The sequence below is a fragment of the Triturus cristatus genome, chromosome 4_2 (assembly GCF_964204655.1).
Source record: "Triturus cristatus chromosome 4_2, aTriCri1.1, whole genome shotgun sequence".
NCBI lineage: Eukaryota > Metazoa > Chordata > Amphibia > Caudata > Salamandridae > Triturus > Triturus cristatus.
The window spans coordinates 120,484,540-120,499,725 of NC_140586.1; positions in this window are offsets into that span (position 1 = coordinate 120,484,540).

Here is a 15,186-nt window from a genome sequence, read left to right on the forward strand (position 1 = left end):
TGGATGCAACATCCGGGAAGACGGAGCCCAGCGCATGGCGAACCTGCAGGTACCGAAAGTACTCACTGCCCTGCAGCTGAAACTCTGCCTGCAGCGTCTCAAAAGTTTTGAATCCCCCCCTCGTCCAGAGATCTCCCACCGTGCTGATTCCGATCGTGTCCCACTTCTCGAAGCCCTTCGACGTCCACAGGGAGCCCAGCCTCTCAGACGCATACAGCGGTGACGCCCGGGTCAAACGGTCCTTCCACCCCATAGCTGCATTAGCCGCGTGCCAGACACGCACCATGACACGCGTCGGTCCCGTCAAACGGGAGTCGGGCGCGCCAGAGTAGAGCGCTCGATTATAATCGCCACCGGGCAGAAGCGTCCTGTCCATCTCGAATGCCGGGTTCAAAGCGGGCCCGTAAAGGCCATGATTAATTGCAGCTAGTTGGGAGGCCCAGTAATACCGTTTGATGTCCGGGAGGGCGACCCCTCCGTCGTACCACGGGAGCGTCAATTTAGCCAGAGCAATACGCGGCCTCCCGTCCCAGAACAGGCGCCGCTGGAGGCCCTCCACCTCGCGAAAGTAGCGTGCCGGGACCAAGTCCATGGTATTCTGGAGGGCGTAGAGGAAACGCGGCAGGGACATCATTTTAAATAAGGCCGCTCGGCCGAGCGGCGAGAGCGGCAGACGCCGCCAGCGCACCACGTCCTCCCTCAGGCGCTGGAGGGGGGGCAGCAAGTTCCGCTCATAGCGGGCCTCCGGGTCAAGAGTGACATATATACCCAGGTACCGGAATCCCTGGGAGGCAATCTGAATCGGACAGTCCCGTGGCAGAACCGGGGCCTCCCCGGAGAGCACATAGACACAGGATTTCGCCCAGTTGATGACCAGGCCTGAGTTGCGACCGAAGGAGCGGAGAACATCAACCAGGACGATCAGTGACTTGCGCGGGGAGGCGAGATACAAAAGGATATCGTCAGCGTAGAGCGACACGCGGTCCTCATGCTCTGGGGTCCAGCGGAGACCACGGATGGAAGGGTGCCACCGCAGCCACTCCGCCAGGGGCTCCATGGCCAGGGCGAACAGGAGAGGGGACAGGGGACAACCCTGTCGCGTGCCCCGCCCCAGCGCGAACGGGGCAGATACTCGCCCATTCACCACCACCTGCGCCAACGGGCCCGAATATAACAATTTGACCCAGCTGACGAAACCCGGGCCGAACCCAAACTTCGCCAGCATCGCCCAAATATATGGCCATTCGAGCGTATCAAACGCCATGGTGGCGTCCAAGGACGCCAAGATGGCCGGCTCCCGCACAAATGGGACACGCGCGAGCACCCCGTGCAAGCGCCGCAGATTAAGCGCCGTGTTGCGGTGCGGTATAAAGCCCGATTGGTCTTGGTGGACCAAATCGCTCACCACGCCAACCAACCGGTTGGCCAACACCTTGGCGAGGATTTTGGGCTCCGCGTTCAAAAGCGAAATCGGCCTATAGGATGTGACCCGCTCACGGGGCTTCCCCTCCTTATGGATCACCACAATTGTGGCCAGACGCTGGTCCGGCGGGAGGGAGCCCCGCGAGTGGGCCGCAAGGAACATCGCGCGCAGGTGGGGCGCCAACACATCCGGGCGCAACTTGTATAGCTCAATGGGAATACCATTGGGGCCCGTGGCCTTGCCGGATGCAACCGAACGAATAGCCGAGGCAATTTCGTCCGAGGTGGGAGGGGCGTCCAGCGAATCCCTGTCCTCCACCGTAAGGGAGGGCAGTGCGATGTCCCGAAGCAAGGCATGGGAATCTTCCTCCGAGCAGGGAGAAACCGGGGAGTAGACTTCGCGGAAATAATCCGCGAAGCAGGAGACAATGGCTTCCGGCTCAGTGACGCACACACCATCCACGCTCTCAATCAAAGGCACCACGCGGCTCGCTCTCTCCCTCTTGTCCAACCACGCAATCAATTTGCCAGCCTTGTCACCCACATCATACAATCGCCCCTGCTGCTCTCTACTGAGGCCCCTGGCCGCCTCCGTAATGAGGGCCCGATAGGCCGCCTGCTTTAAATGCAAAACATGCAACTTGGCGTCTGTTACCCCGCTCCCCAGGTCACCCTCCAGTTCTGCAATCTCGGCCTCAACCCGGGTCACCTCCTCCCGCTCGCGCCGCCGGGCATTGGAAATAAAGGAGAGGGCCTCCCCTCTGAGAACCACCTTGAAAGCCTCCCACAGGGAGATGGCAGATGGGACCGACCCCACATTCTCATCGAAATAGCGCTGTAAGGATTTGATCAAGTCGGCACGAATGGTGGGGTCACGCAAATACCATGCATTGATCGGGGCTACCCTGCCATCCCCCCTCGGGAAGACATCGAAATGCAACAACAATGGGGAGTGATCTGAGATACCCCGTGCCAAATGGCGCACCTCCCCCACCCTCCCTGCATGGGCCGCCGGGACAAGGATGTAATCAAGCCGCGAGAGGCTACCATGGGCCCCCGAGTGGAAGGTGTACTGTTGCAATACGGGATGCTTTAAGCGCCAGCAATCCACCAGGCCCAGCGTGTCTAAAAGGCCGGGCAGCCACGCCTGTGCCCGGGGGAGGTCCCTGGGGGGATGGCGGTCCATGGACCCAGAGGCAACCGCGTTAAAGTCCCCTCCAACCACCAACAGGCCACCCGGAAGGTCCAGAAGGAGGCGCCCAAGGTCCGCAAATGTAGTGGCTTGTAACCCAGGCGGGACGTACACTGATATAAAGATAAACACTCTACCCTCCATTCGTCCCACCAGAACAGTGTAACGTCCCCTCTCATCATGGCGCACCTCGTCAATCTCCAACGGGAGCGAGTTCTTGACCATAATGCCCACCCCCCGCGAGCCCGAAGTGAAGCCGGAGTGGGCCGCCAAACGATATCCCCGCCGATTCATTGCATGAAAGGTGTTACCTATAAGGTGTGTCTCCTGCAGGAAGACAACATCTGGTGAAATACGCTTTAAATACTGCAGGACCACACCACGTTTAATCCTATCCCCCAGGCCGTTAACATTCCATGACAACACAATCAAATCCCTACCCCCCATGATACGTCAAAACAATCGGTCGCCCCCCACCGAGCATCTTAAAAACGACAAAACAGTTGCGGGTTTGCCTTGCGGTGTTAACAAACAACACACCCCCCCCCACCCCCCGGTCCCAACAGAACTCCCCCCTCCCTGCACCCCTGCATGAGCCCAGACAGCCCCCCCAAAGTGCAGTGTGCCTGTCGCCCCATAGCTAAATACTAACTAGTCCCCCAGAGGAGGAGGGAAGCCCCCAGCAGACCCCACCCGACCTCCATGAGAGGGGAACATACAAAAGCAATATAAGGTAAAGGAGCAATATCCCGAGCAAGGCCTATACAGTCACCCCTCAATTCTGATCCGGCGGGCCCTCCCCGCCGGCCGAGCCCCCCCCACCCCGATCTCCAGGCAAAGTATCTAACCAGTCCCCAGCCGCCTCGGGCCGGTCGAAGAAGTGCGTACGGCCATCCACCTCCACCCTCAGCTTAGCCGGAAAGAGCATAGAGTACTTGAGGTTTAGGTCCCTTAGGCGACTTTAATACCGAGAAAGCTCTGTCGCTGCTTCTGGACCGCCGGAGTAAAGTCTGGGTAGAAGTGTACATCCATGTTGTCCAGCCTGACCGGTCCCTGTTGCCTGGAGGTCTGGAGGATGGCGTCTCTGTCCCGGAAATTAAAAATCCGGGCAATAATAGGCCGCGGCGGGGCACCGGTCTTAGGGCGGCCCCCAGGGACCCGGTGGGCACGCTCCACCGCAAAAAGCTTACTCAGCCCCCGGGGCTGGAGATGGGTCAGGATCAATTCTTCCACAAAGAGATCCGCCGCCTCCGCCTCTCGGCCCTCCGGCACACCAATAATGCGAACATTGTTCCTCCGGGCCCGACCCTCGGAATCCTCCAGTCGCCGGTCCATCAGGGCGCTCGCCTGGCCAAGCCGGCGCACCTCCTTCCGGAGGGCCACCACGTCCGTCGTGAGGCTCGTTGTGGTGTGGGCCAGGGAGTCAACTCGGTCGTTCGTTTTTGACAAGTCTGCCCTCACAAGGCCCACATCCACCAGGACCGAGTCAATTTTTTGTGCCAAGGTATCAAAACGCTGGTCCACCGAGGCCTTCATCTCTGCGATGGCGCCCATGACGTCCCGGAGGGTCAGATCCACCGGTTGGGCAGGTGCCTCCGTCGGGCCCACCAGGGATGACCGCGATGTCTCCGGAGAACCCTTCTGGAGCGTATAGCGATCCATACTATTGGCCTGGTGCGCCGTGCCACGGCGGGTTGTCTTCATCTTCGCCCGGTCGCCATCTTGTTTGGTGGACATGCTGGCCCTTACACCGTCGTGCCAAGATCTCCAAACGGGACGCCACACCAAATCACGGGTGTCAGGGGGGGGGACGGGGGCGACCACCGGACAGCGGGTCAACCCACCGCCGGCGGATCAGCCGGGCACCCGGACAAGGCAACACCACCGCACCCCGCTCCGCAGCCCGACCCCGCCAGAGGCAAGGAGGGCGCAAAAGCGAAAGTGAAAGTGCGGGGTATGCGAGTCGCTCAGCCCCGCTCGCCGTTGTTATTCACTTCGTCCCCGGATCGCCCCACTACTCTAATCCGGGGGGCCGGCGAGGAGAAGGCCGCAACCTTCAATCGATGCTCCCACCGGTGTTCGGGGTCCGATTCGAGCCCAAAAAACGGGCGGCGCCTCAGCTCGGGTTCACCGACACAGTCCCCTCAACAAGGACAGGATATCGCCAGGATTAATTCAGGAGGTCGCGGAGGTCCTCGGGAGCCTCGCACCTACGCGGCCATCTTGGTTGCGCGCTAGGCTCCTCCCTCAAAATAATTTAGAATGGGTGCCAATTTTTCTTCGTTACTCGTATAATAAACAGATTCTATAATTGCAGTGTAGTACTCGTCCACACTATCGGGAGGAACAAAACAAAGTGCAGTTAATTTTTTTAGTTCAAATTGTAGTTTGCTATCCCGAGAATATTCTGCAACTAGGGATGTTTTCTGTAATTTACGCCAAAATGCCTGCGAAAAATGGAAAAAACATCCCTGAATTTGGGTATCCGTGTACGTTTTAGTGATCACATTGATCATGCTCAATTCGAAATCAATAATTATTTTTCGAGGACTTGCAGATGTTTTACTTTTAATCACTGTTAAAAGTTCAGTGTATGTTGCAGAAGTCTTATCAGGTAGCAAACTATACACTAAGGGAATTACACTATTGTTAATTTTAGCATGTATAGTGTAAATTTGAGTGAAAGGATGGGGTGTACTTTTAAACGTCCCATCCATCATCCAAATTTCACTACTTTCTAACTTAGCAAGGTTACGTGGGGTACTAAAAATTAGAATACGTTTCTGAGGGTTTTCGTTGTCATGCAGAAGGAAAGGTTCATCAGAAAAAGAAATAGAAAGATCATGAGGAATTCTAATGTCAGAGAAAGTATGTGGTGTAGACAATTGAATGTTACTTGCCTGCTTTTGTCTCTGAATAATTCTTCTCAAATTGGGTATTATAGGCATGTTACTAGCAACATGACTGGGGACATGCTGTGCAACCTCTCTTAAAATTGATCCTGTAGAATCATTGGAGGTGCTTGCAATAGCTTTCATCTCATTTATTGTCTCTCTGATTTCTACATCCATTGCAGAGGCAGAGTGGTTATGTTCTGTGGTTTTCACAACCAAATTATCAACAGTAACCGCTCTGCCACTGCAATGGGTAGTGTAGTATTGCACGCACCTCCAATGATTTCTAGTTAAACTTATTCTTTCCTTACTATATATGTATCCACTATGGTTTAACAAATTTTTGCCCTTCCTGGATTTAATAAAGTTGGCAGCTCCCAGGCTAGACATTATCTGAAAAAAGGAGAAAAGACAAAAAAATTAGCCTAAAAAAAATTAAAATTTTCTTTAAACATAACATTTACACTAACCATTAATTTCCCTACTGCTGCACCTTCCTGGAGTTAGAATAGTAAATTGCACCCCTTCACCATACAACACATTCCCTACTGCTGCACCTTCCTGGATTTAGAATTGTAAATTCATACCCCTACACTATCCAACATTTTCCCTACTGCTGCACCTTCCTGGAGTTAGAAAAGAAAATTGTTACCCCTACATTATCCAACACTTTCCCTACTGATGCACCTTCCTGGAGTTAGAATAGTAAATTGTTACCCCTACATTATCCAACACTTTCCCTACTGATGCACCTTCCTGGAGTTAGAATAGTAAATTGCACCCCTTCACCATCCAACACTTTCCCAACTGCTGCACCTTCCTGGAGTTAGAATAGTAAATTGCACCCCTTCACCATCCAACACTTTCCCTACTGCTGCACCTTCCTGGAGTTAGAATAGTAAATTGCACCCCTTCACCATCCAACACTTTCCCTACTGCTGCACCTTCCTGGAGTTAGAATAGTACATTGTTACCCCAACACTATCCAACACTTTCCCTACTGCTGCACCTTCCTGGAGTTAGAAAAGAAAATTCTTACCCCTACATTATCCAACACTTTCCCTACTGATGCACCTTCCTGGAGTAAGAATAGTAAATTGTTACCCCTACATTATCCAACACTTTCCCTACTGATGCACCTTCCTGGAGTTAGAATAGTAAATTGCACCCCTTCACCATCCAACACTTTCCCTACTGCTGCATCTTCCTAGAGTTAGAATATTAATTTGCACCCCTTCACCATCCAACACTTTCCCTACTGCTGCACCTTCCTGGAGTTAGAATAGTAAATTGCACCCCTTCACCATCCAACACTTTCCCTACTGATGCACCTTCCTGGAGTTAGAATAGTACATTGTTACCCCAACACTATCCAACACTTTCCCTACTGCTGCACCTTCCTGGAGTAAGAAAAGAAAATTGTTACCCCTACATTATCCAACACTTTCCCTACTGATGCACCTTCCTGGAGTTAGAATAGTAAAATGTTACCCCTACATTATCCAACACTTTCCCTACTGATGCACCTTCCTGGAGTTAGAATAGTAAATTGCACCCCTTCACCATCCAACACTTTCCCTACTGCTGCACCTTCCTGGAGTTAGAATAGTAAATTGCACCCCTTCACCATCCAACACTTTCCCTACTGCTGCACCTTCCTGGAGTTAGAATAGTAAATTGCACCCCTTCACCATCCAACACATTCCCTACTGCTGCACCTTCCTGGAGTTAGAATAGTAAATTGATACCCCTACACTATCCAACACTTTCCCTACTGATGCACCTTCCTGGAGTTAGAATAGTAAATTGCACCCCTTCACCATCCAACACTTTCCCTACTGCTGCACCTTCCTGGAGTTAGAATAGTAAAGTGCACCCCTTCACCATCCAACACATTCCCTACTGCTGCACCTTCCTGGAGTTAGAATAGTAAATTGCACCCCTTCACCATCCAACATATTCCCTACTGCTGCACCTTCCTGGAGTTAGAATAGTAAATTTTTACCCCTACACTATCCAACACCTTCACTACTGATGCACCTTCCTGGAGTTAGAATAGTAAATTGCACCCCTTCACCATCCAACACTTTCCCTACTGCTGCACCTTCCTGGAGTTAGAATAGTAAATTGTTACCCCAACACTATCCAACACTTTCCCTACTTATGCACCTTCCTGGAGTTAGAATAGAAAATTTTTACCCCTACACTATCCAACACATTCCCTACTGATGCACCTTCCTTGAGTTACAATAGTAAAATGTTACCCCTACAGCATGGTACATTTTTAAAACTGCTGCACCTTAGAATGTTGGTTAAAAATACCTTTTTCTTTCAAATTTGTTTTTTTTGCTGACTCTTGTTCAGTGGGATTGGTGTGTAGGCTGGAGTAGACACTTAAGAGGTGATTTGTTGTCGAATGGAAAAATAAGTGTCTGGAAAAGTCATAAAAGAAAAAAATGAGAAAACAGAACGATGTTGAGAAATGCGTTTTTAGAAATTTTTGAACAAAAATTGCACATTTGATATAGGTTGCAGCACATAACACTTTCCGTAATGCTACACCATCCTTTAGTCATGAAAAAAAATGTTGTAATGTGGAAAAGTAACCATAATTGTATTGGTTTTTTTGGGAAAACTTTAGCAATGTGATAGTTAGTCTAATATATTGATGGTTAAGAAACCATGCTGTAAATAAATACCTTGTTTTGTAGAACTTGCTTTTATGGATGAGGTGGCTGAAGATGATTTGCTTTGTTGGCTCAAGATTTTAGTTGCAAATAAAAATTGTTATCTTTGGAAAAAAATAGAGGATAAAAATTTTTTTTACGGTGGTTTGAAATGTTAAATCTGAGTATCTTTAAAATAATACTGACATACAATATAACAATTACTACATGAGACTGTCCTAATCAATGCACCTTACTGCAGTTGAAATAGAGATATGTACCCCTACCCTACACAACAATATCCCTAATGTTGCACCATCATAGAGTAGAAATAGTATATTGTTTCTCTTATCTATCCATTAGTTTTCTTATTTGGTACGTTAGAGGAAGAATAATTGCAAAAGGAAGGATTAATAATGTATAGTAATAAAAATACAGAAAAGGTAACATACCTTTTCCAGTTGTTTTTTGTTTTCGTGCCTTTAAGCTAATGCTTGGAGGTGGTTAAAGTTTTTTTGGGGAAAAGATGTTCACTGGAGAAAAAAAAAAAAAAAAAATTGGTGTTCCTTTGCCAACGTTGGTTAGAAAAAAAACACAATATATAATCCATTTGAGATATGAAAAAGGAGTATGAGTAACAATTGGTGAAAGTAAACATACTACACATTTGAAGCATTTTTCGAAAAAAACATAAAAGGTAATTTCGATACTATTACTAAAATACTAAAATGCTGAACATTCATGGACTTAGAATAAAAATAGTTGCCCTAGTAATATGAAACGCTTTTTCAGATGTGGTAAAAAAATGAAGTCTTATTAGTAATTGTTACTCCAGCATCATGGTAAATTTTTCGTTTATTATGTGGTGAGATTGAGTTTTTTAAAAAAAACACCTCTGCCATACATGATTCTAGGTAATTTTTATAAATACATTTTACAAGTAAAATCATTACACATAAAAAACATTTACCTTATCAATTGTGTTTGTCAGTCGATAAAGTGGAGGGGATGCCCAAATAGGTTCAGCTATTGTGGAATCTCAAAATCTTCCGAGTTTCTGCTTTGGGAAAATAAAATACTTGTTTTAAGTTTGTGTTTAATTTTAGTGATAATACCTTTGAAACAGAACATTTGTAAAGTTATTATTATTTATTTTTATTTAATTTTTTTTTGGGTTATGAAAATATATTTTCCTCAAAACCAACGTTTAAAAATATAATAATGACTTACTAGTAGTTGTTCTGTAGTTATGCTTTCACGAGTGAATTCCGTGCTCTCTCTGAGGAGGTCGCAGTGCAGGTGACAGAGGGTCAGCTTATCACGTCTGATCTCTCTGCTAGTTGATAATCAACTGAGTGCAAAATGGTGTCTTCCATGTATTTATAAGTTTTACTCTGTGTCACTATTAATTTTTTAAAAAACTGCGTTCGTTGTGTTTTTTTTAATGCTTAGTTTTACTGTGGAAAATGATAATTTAAAAATGCTTTTTAACAAATATTGTTTTCATTCATTTGCTCCGTTTTGGCATCCATTTTGGAACATGTCTTTTGGTATTGTTTACATAGAAACTGTGGTAGGACAAGTTTTGCAAGTGAGACGGGTAAAATGGTGCCTATGTGTATGTGTGTTATGTTTTAGTTGGTTTGCTTACTTTGCGATGTAATCATGTTAAAAATGTGTATCTACTGTTATTTATATTTTCGTTAGTTTTTAAAAACTTAGAAATGTCTGAAAACCGAATTTTATGGGGAATTTTGAGTACTAATTTTAATACTTGAGTATTAATTTTAATACTCGAGTATTAATTTGGTAATGCATTTCAGTTGATTTACGTACAGTTTTTCTCCACGTTTTAATACACTTCCCCACCCTAAAACCCCTAATTTCCCTGCATCCCGTGCCAGATTTTATTGTACTTTTAATTAAAAAAAAAAAAAACGCGTTGTAATGGTATGCGTTGTAATATATTTCGTTGTAACAGCACTTTTCAGTATTTAAATAGGTTTTGCGTTGTAAGAGAATTCGTTGTAAAGTAATGCGTTGTAGTAGTACTAGCGTTGTAAAAAATGCGTTGTAAAGGAATGCGTTGTAATAGCATGCGTTGTAACGTCATACATCCGTATTGAAATCTTATGTCATTTCACCATCAACTAGTTCAACTAATGGTCCGCCGACCAGAGGAAAGAACTTTCTGATCAGTGAAAGATTAGTTAGGGACTAGGGATAACTAATCTAGAGAATTACAAATAAATGACTCCAGAGGTTATTGCCAGTGTGTTGTGATTGAATTCATGGGCCCAGGGGAGTATGTGGTGTTAGATTAACTGTTGCTGGTAACCCGCTGGATCACTAGTAAAGACTGGGGTAGGCAATGCTGGAACATATTTTGGTAATTTATTTAGCCCAGGCATAGCCTTGAATGGTGCCAGAGAGCTATACATAGCAGAACGAGAAATGTGACCCACCATGAACCTGGAAGGCAGCATTTGGTCATATACAGAATGACATAGAAACAAGTATTGGCTTTGCCAGAGCCTTTTGGCCATGCTGTACAACATCTGCAAATGCGGTCCACCATGTTTAAAAGTAAAGAAAAAAATTAAACTAATTTCTGGTGTATTTAGAGGAGAACAATATATACAGAAATTTACAATAGGTTAAAGGAACACATGAGATTTTACATGCTGAAGGCAGTAGAGGGAAGAGTCGAGGGCGGTCTGGGGCTAGTATGTTGGGGGAAGAGAATCTGTCCAGCTTAATTTGTTAAAAAACAATTTTTTAAAAGAAAGAAAAAGGAGCGCAAAGATTTTTTGTGGGAGTCTCCTGCAGGTACAGCACATCCCTGCTTTCTCCCTTGTAATTGTTATCCTATTTTGCTTCTCCTTAGTTCTCCTTTGTTTCTCTCTCAGTTGCCAAGGATCAAAGTTCAAGCTGGAAAAATATGTGCCGGTGCTGACCATATGCATCCACTGGCAGAAATGAATGAGTGGTTAACTGAGAAATCAAGCGATTTTAGTTTGTTCTGAAAGTATAGAAGTAAGGTGCCACCCTTAGATGGTTAGTGGGGAGAGGCTGCCCCACAGAGTGGTGGGTTGTTTTTTTGTTTTCTGATCTGTCAATTTAAAGGATCATATAATGTGTGTTGGGTGTCCTGTGAGTACAATCCGCTAGAGAGTTTTTCAGCTGGCTAGGCCAGTTTGTGAGTCTGTGTGGCACTATGAATAACACAGAGGAATTGGTGCACACAAAATTTACTCAGGCCCTTGTTGGTGCACGTGTTTTTGGGGAGGGTTGTATGTGGCTCCATCAAGAACCATTCTGAGCCTAGGGGTGATACAGGAAGCATTGTGCCTACGGGAGGGTTCCTGGGTGCAAGGAAATAAACCGATTGGAATTTGGATGCTATAAAGAGAGGTTTGGGGTGTGAAGGAAATTTGGGTTAGTGAGCAAAGGACAGGGATGGTGTGTAGACAAACAGTACATGTGGAAGCAGTGTGCAGTTTGATACACAAACTCTAATCTCAAATTTCTTTTTTTGAAGAAACAATACTCTCACTTTTTATTGACAATACTGAACTGATTTTTATTAGCAACACCGGTGGGTAGGCTCTCAGGAGAAGCCCAGATTATCGTTTTATTTAAGTAATCGTGGATAATATACATTAGACTGAACTGGCATTAGCATACATCAACCACAAAAACATAAATGCCTATTTGATCACAGTTTTCTATTTTCATGCAGGCGGTCATTTTCCTCCACTTGGTAGTTCCATTCTTCTGAGGGTGATTAATGTAGAAAGCTCAACCAAAGCATTTTTAAGCAGCTGAAGAACTTTCATGGAATTGTGAACCCGCAGCGTGCTATGAAATAGCTTAGAAAGAGAGTCCCAGAAGTAGTTTAATTAGCACAGCCTCTGTGATGAGACCGTTGAGTAAAGATGTAACCAGTGTTGCAGGAACGGAGAGAGACAACAGATGGCAAATAAAAGATTTATGGGTATAGCATGGTCCCCATGAGATAATAACTTGGTTTAAAGTAGAGCAAATAGCTATGGAAAGTCATATAACCTCACAACATGTAGTGTTATGTAGAATGAATCACTCAACAATAATTTGGTGGTGTTGTGCTTTGTGTCAAGACTAGGGGCATTATTTAGAGTTTTAGAGAATTTGTATTACAAGTGCATTATAGCCTCTGGCACGTGTAATACAGCAAAAAGGGCATGCGCCACGTTTTGAGGGAGAATCCACCCATCAAAATCTAAACAAGTCCTTATGTTTTACTGTGAGGGGCTGATTGCGGACACATAATTCCCCATTAGGCATGGTTTTCAAATCCCAGATTTTTATGGCAATACTGGCGTTTCATTGGCCACAAGTGACCTGAATTGACATGGTAAAGTATTCCCTAAAATTGCTCCTTGAACTAAGGGGGAAACATCAGTTACAATGCAGGCATTACATCGTAGTGCCTTTACAATGCAGTCAGTACCATTACTGCGACATTACCACAAGTTTCTCCAAAAGCGGACTAAACCCAGCTGGATTCTATCCTCCCTTGTGACTGGTCCGACCATCACATTATCACTTTCTATATCAACGAAGTAGTTAAACCACTTTATGTCCAACCCAAGAGAACGAAAATCTGGAAGAGAAACCTAAAAAATGTCAATCCCTCCTCACTTGCAACCGTTTGCCCTATCTTAACGCCCCCATCTGACAGCTCACATGAAGTACATGAGCTAACCAATCACTACTTCCAATCTATGAACATATTATTAGACAATTTAGCCCCACTACAATTGAAAAGTATCTCAAACAAAATCTCAAACCCATGGTATGACGGTAGGTTAAATGAGGACAGAAGAGCACTAAGAACAATTGAACGTCAATGGAGAGCAGCGCCTTCCTCCCTTCACCTCAAATTACTCAGGAGCACGAGAAACGCTTATTACAGGAAAATTAGTTGCTCAAAACCGACTTAATCAGCAATCAATTGAACCAATCCAAGAATCGCCCCAAAAGACTGTTTGAAATAATCAAAGCGCAATCTAAGGGTGTCTCCCACTTACCTCAAGTTAATGCAGAAACACTCCCCAACTGCGAGGCATTCGCGTCATATTTCACAACAAAAACGGAAAACATAAAGACAGACCTATTGAAGGACCTATCAGCCCTCACCACCCCTCACGTGGTTGCCTCAGGGACCCCCTGCAGGTACCCACTTAGCTGTTCCGCAAAGCTCGACCCAAAAACAATGCAGACTGGTCCTCATTCAACCTCTACAGTGAAAATTCTAAAAATGCTTACGGCCTTAAATCCCTCCAATCACTTCGGTGACCAACTCCCAGCTTCCCTCCTAAAAGACTTCATACCGACATTAGTGCCTTTAAGGACCAGGATTATAAACACCTCTCTGCTTCAAGGATCCTTCCCAGATATCCTCAAAGCTGGTCAAATCTCCCCCATTTTAAAGAAACCATCAGCTGACCCAGCTGACCTAAATAACTATCGCCCCATATCCAACATCCCTACCCTGGCCAAACTACTAGAAAAATGTGTTCACACGCAACTTACCCACCACATTGATCACTTCAATCTGCTCGACAAATTCCAATCTGGCTTTTGATCAGGGCACAGTACCGAATCCGCCATGACCCATATAATAGATGATGCCTTAAAAATACTGGACCAAAACAAAGCATGGTTACTAATCCTACTGGACCTATCCTCCGCCTTCAACACCGTCAAACATGACAGTCTATTAGACCTCCTGAAACATAGAATGGGGCTATCGGGAACGGCTCTCAACTGGTTCACTTCCTTCCATCAAAACAGAACACAAAGTTTCAAGACCAATCAATCTTTATCCAAACTTACTCCTGTCACTTTAGGAGTACTCCAAGGTTCCTCCCTCTCCCCGACACTCTTCAACTTGTTCATGGAACCACTCACAGAATTTCTCAACTCTGCAAAGGTCCAATATCACATGTACGCAGATGACACACAACTCTACATTAAGGTATACTCACTTGAGGACATCAAGTCCCTCAATTTAACGCTACAAAAAACGCAGACCTAGCTGGTAAATAACCATTTGAAATGAAACACCCTAAAAACAGAATTCCTCCTAATAACGCCCCGCAACCAAACAACCACCATCATGTAATGGATGATGCACCTAACAGCACTAGGCGGCCAACCGCTCATGATCGATTCTTCCAAATCGCTAGGTATAACTCTGGACAATAAGCTAAATATGCAGAAGCACATCAGTGCAGCAACAAAAGGAGCAACATTTCAAATGAACACCCTAAGAAGACTGAAACCCTTCATACCCGCAAATGACTCTAGTAATCCCCAGAGTGTAATATGGGAGTGTCGCTCTCAGTGTCCTCCCCAGAGTAACGACAGCTCCACTAAGAGCATCAATCAACGCAGCCGCCAGGCTAATCACAGGTTCCAAAAGAAACTGTCACATCTCCCCGGACTTGCGTGCCCTTAACTGGCTACCCTTTGAGGCCAGAATCCATCTGAAAATCGCCTGCATGACACACAAGGCATTACATCACAAAACACCACGTTACCTTGCTGAGAAACTAGTTCCATCGGGCGGCAACAGAACTAACAGGAGCTCATATAACCTTCTTTTCAAACCATAACGTTTAAAAAAAAAAGAAAACTTATAACCGCTCATTCTCAGGAATGGTCTCTAGGTTTTGGAATGCCTTACCCCCAAATACAAGACAGAACCCTCACGCGGCATCCTTTAAAAAGGAAGTTAAATCGATTCTCCTGACAAAATTCACTTGATCTATTTGATGCAGGACTGTAGATATGTGCTGTGCTGGAACTATTACCGTTTGTTTGACCTACTATAAGCAATAATATTTTCGTATGTATATGCCTATTTCCCTCTGTCTATTCCCTCTTTTCTTTGATTTTTTGAAAAGCGCTCTGATACCCGCAAGTGTCTTGTCCGTTCTATATAAAACCTTCTAAATAAATAAAA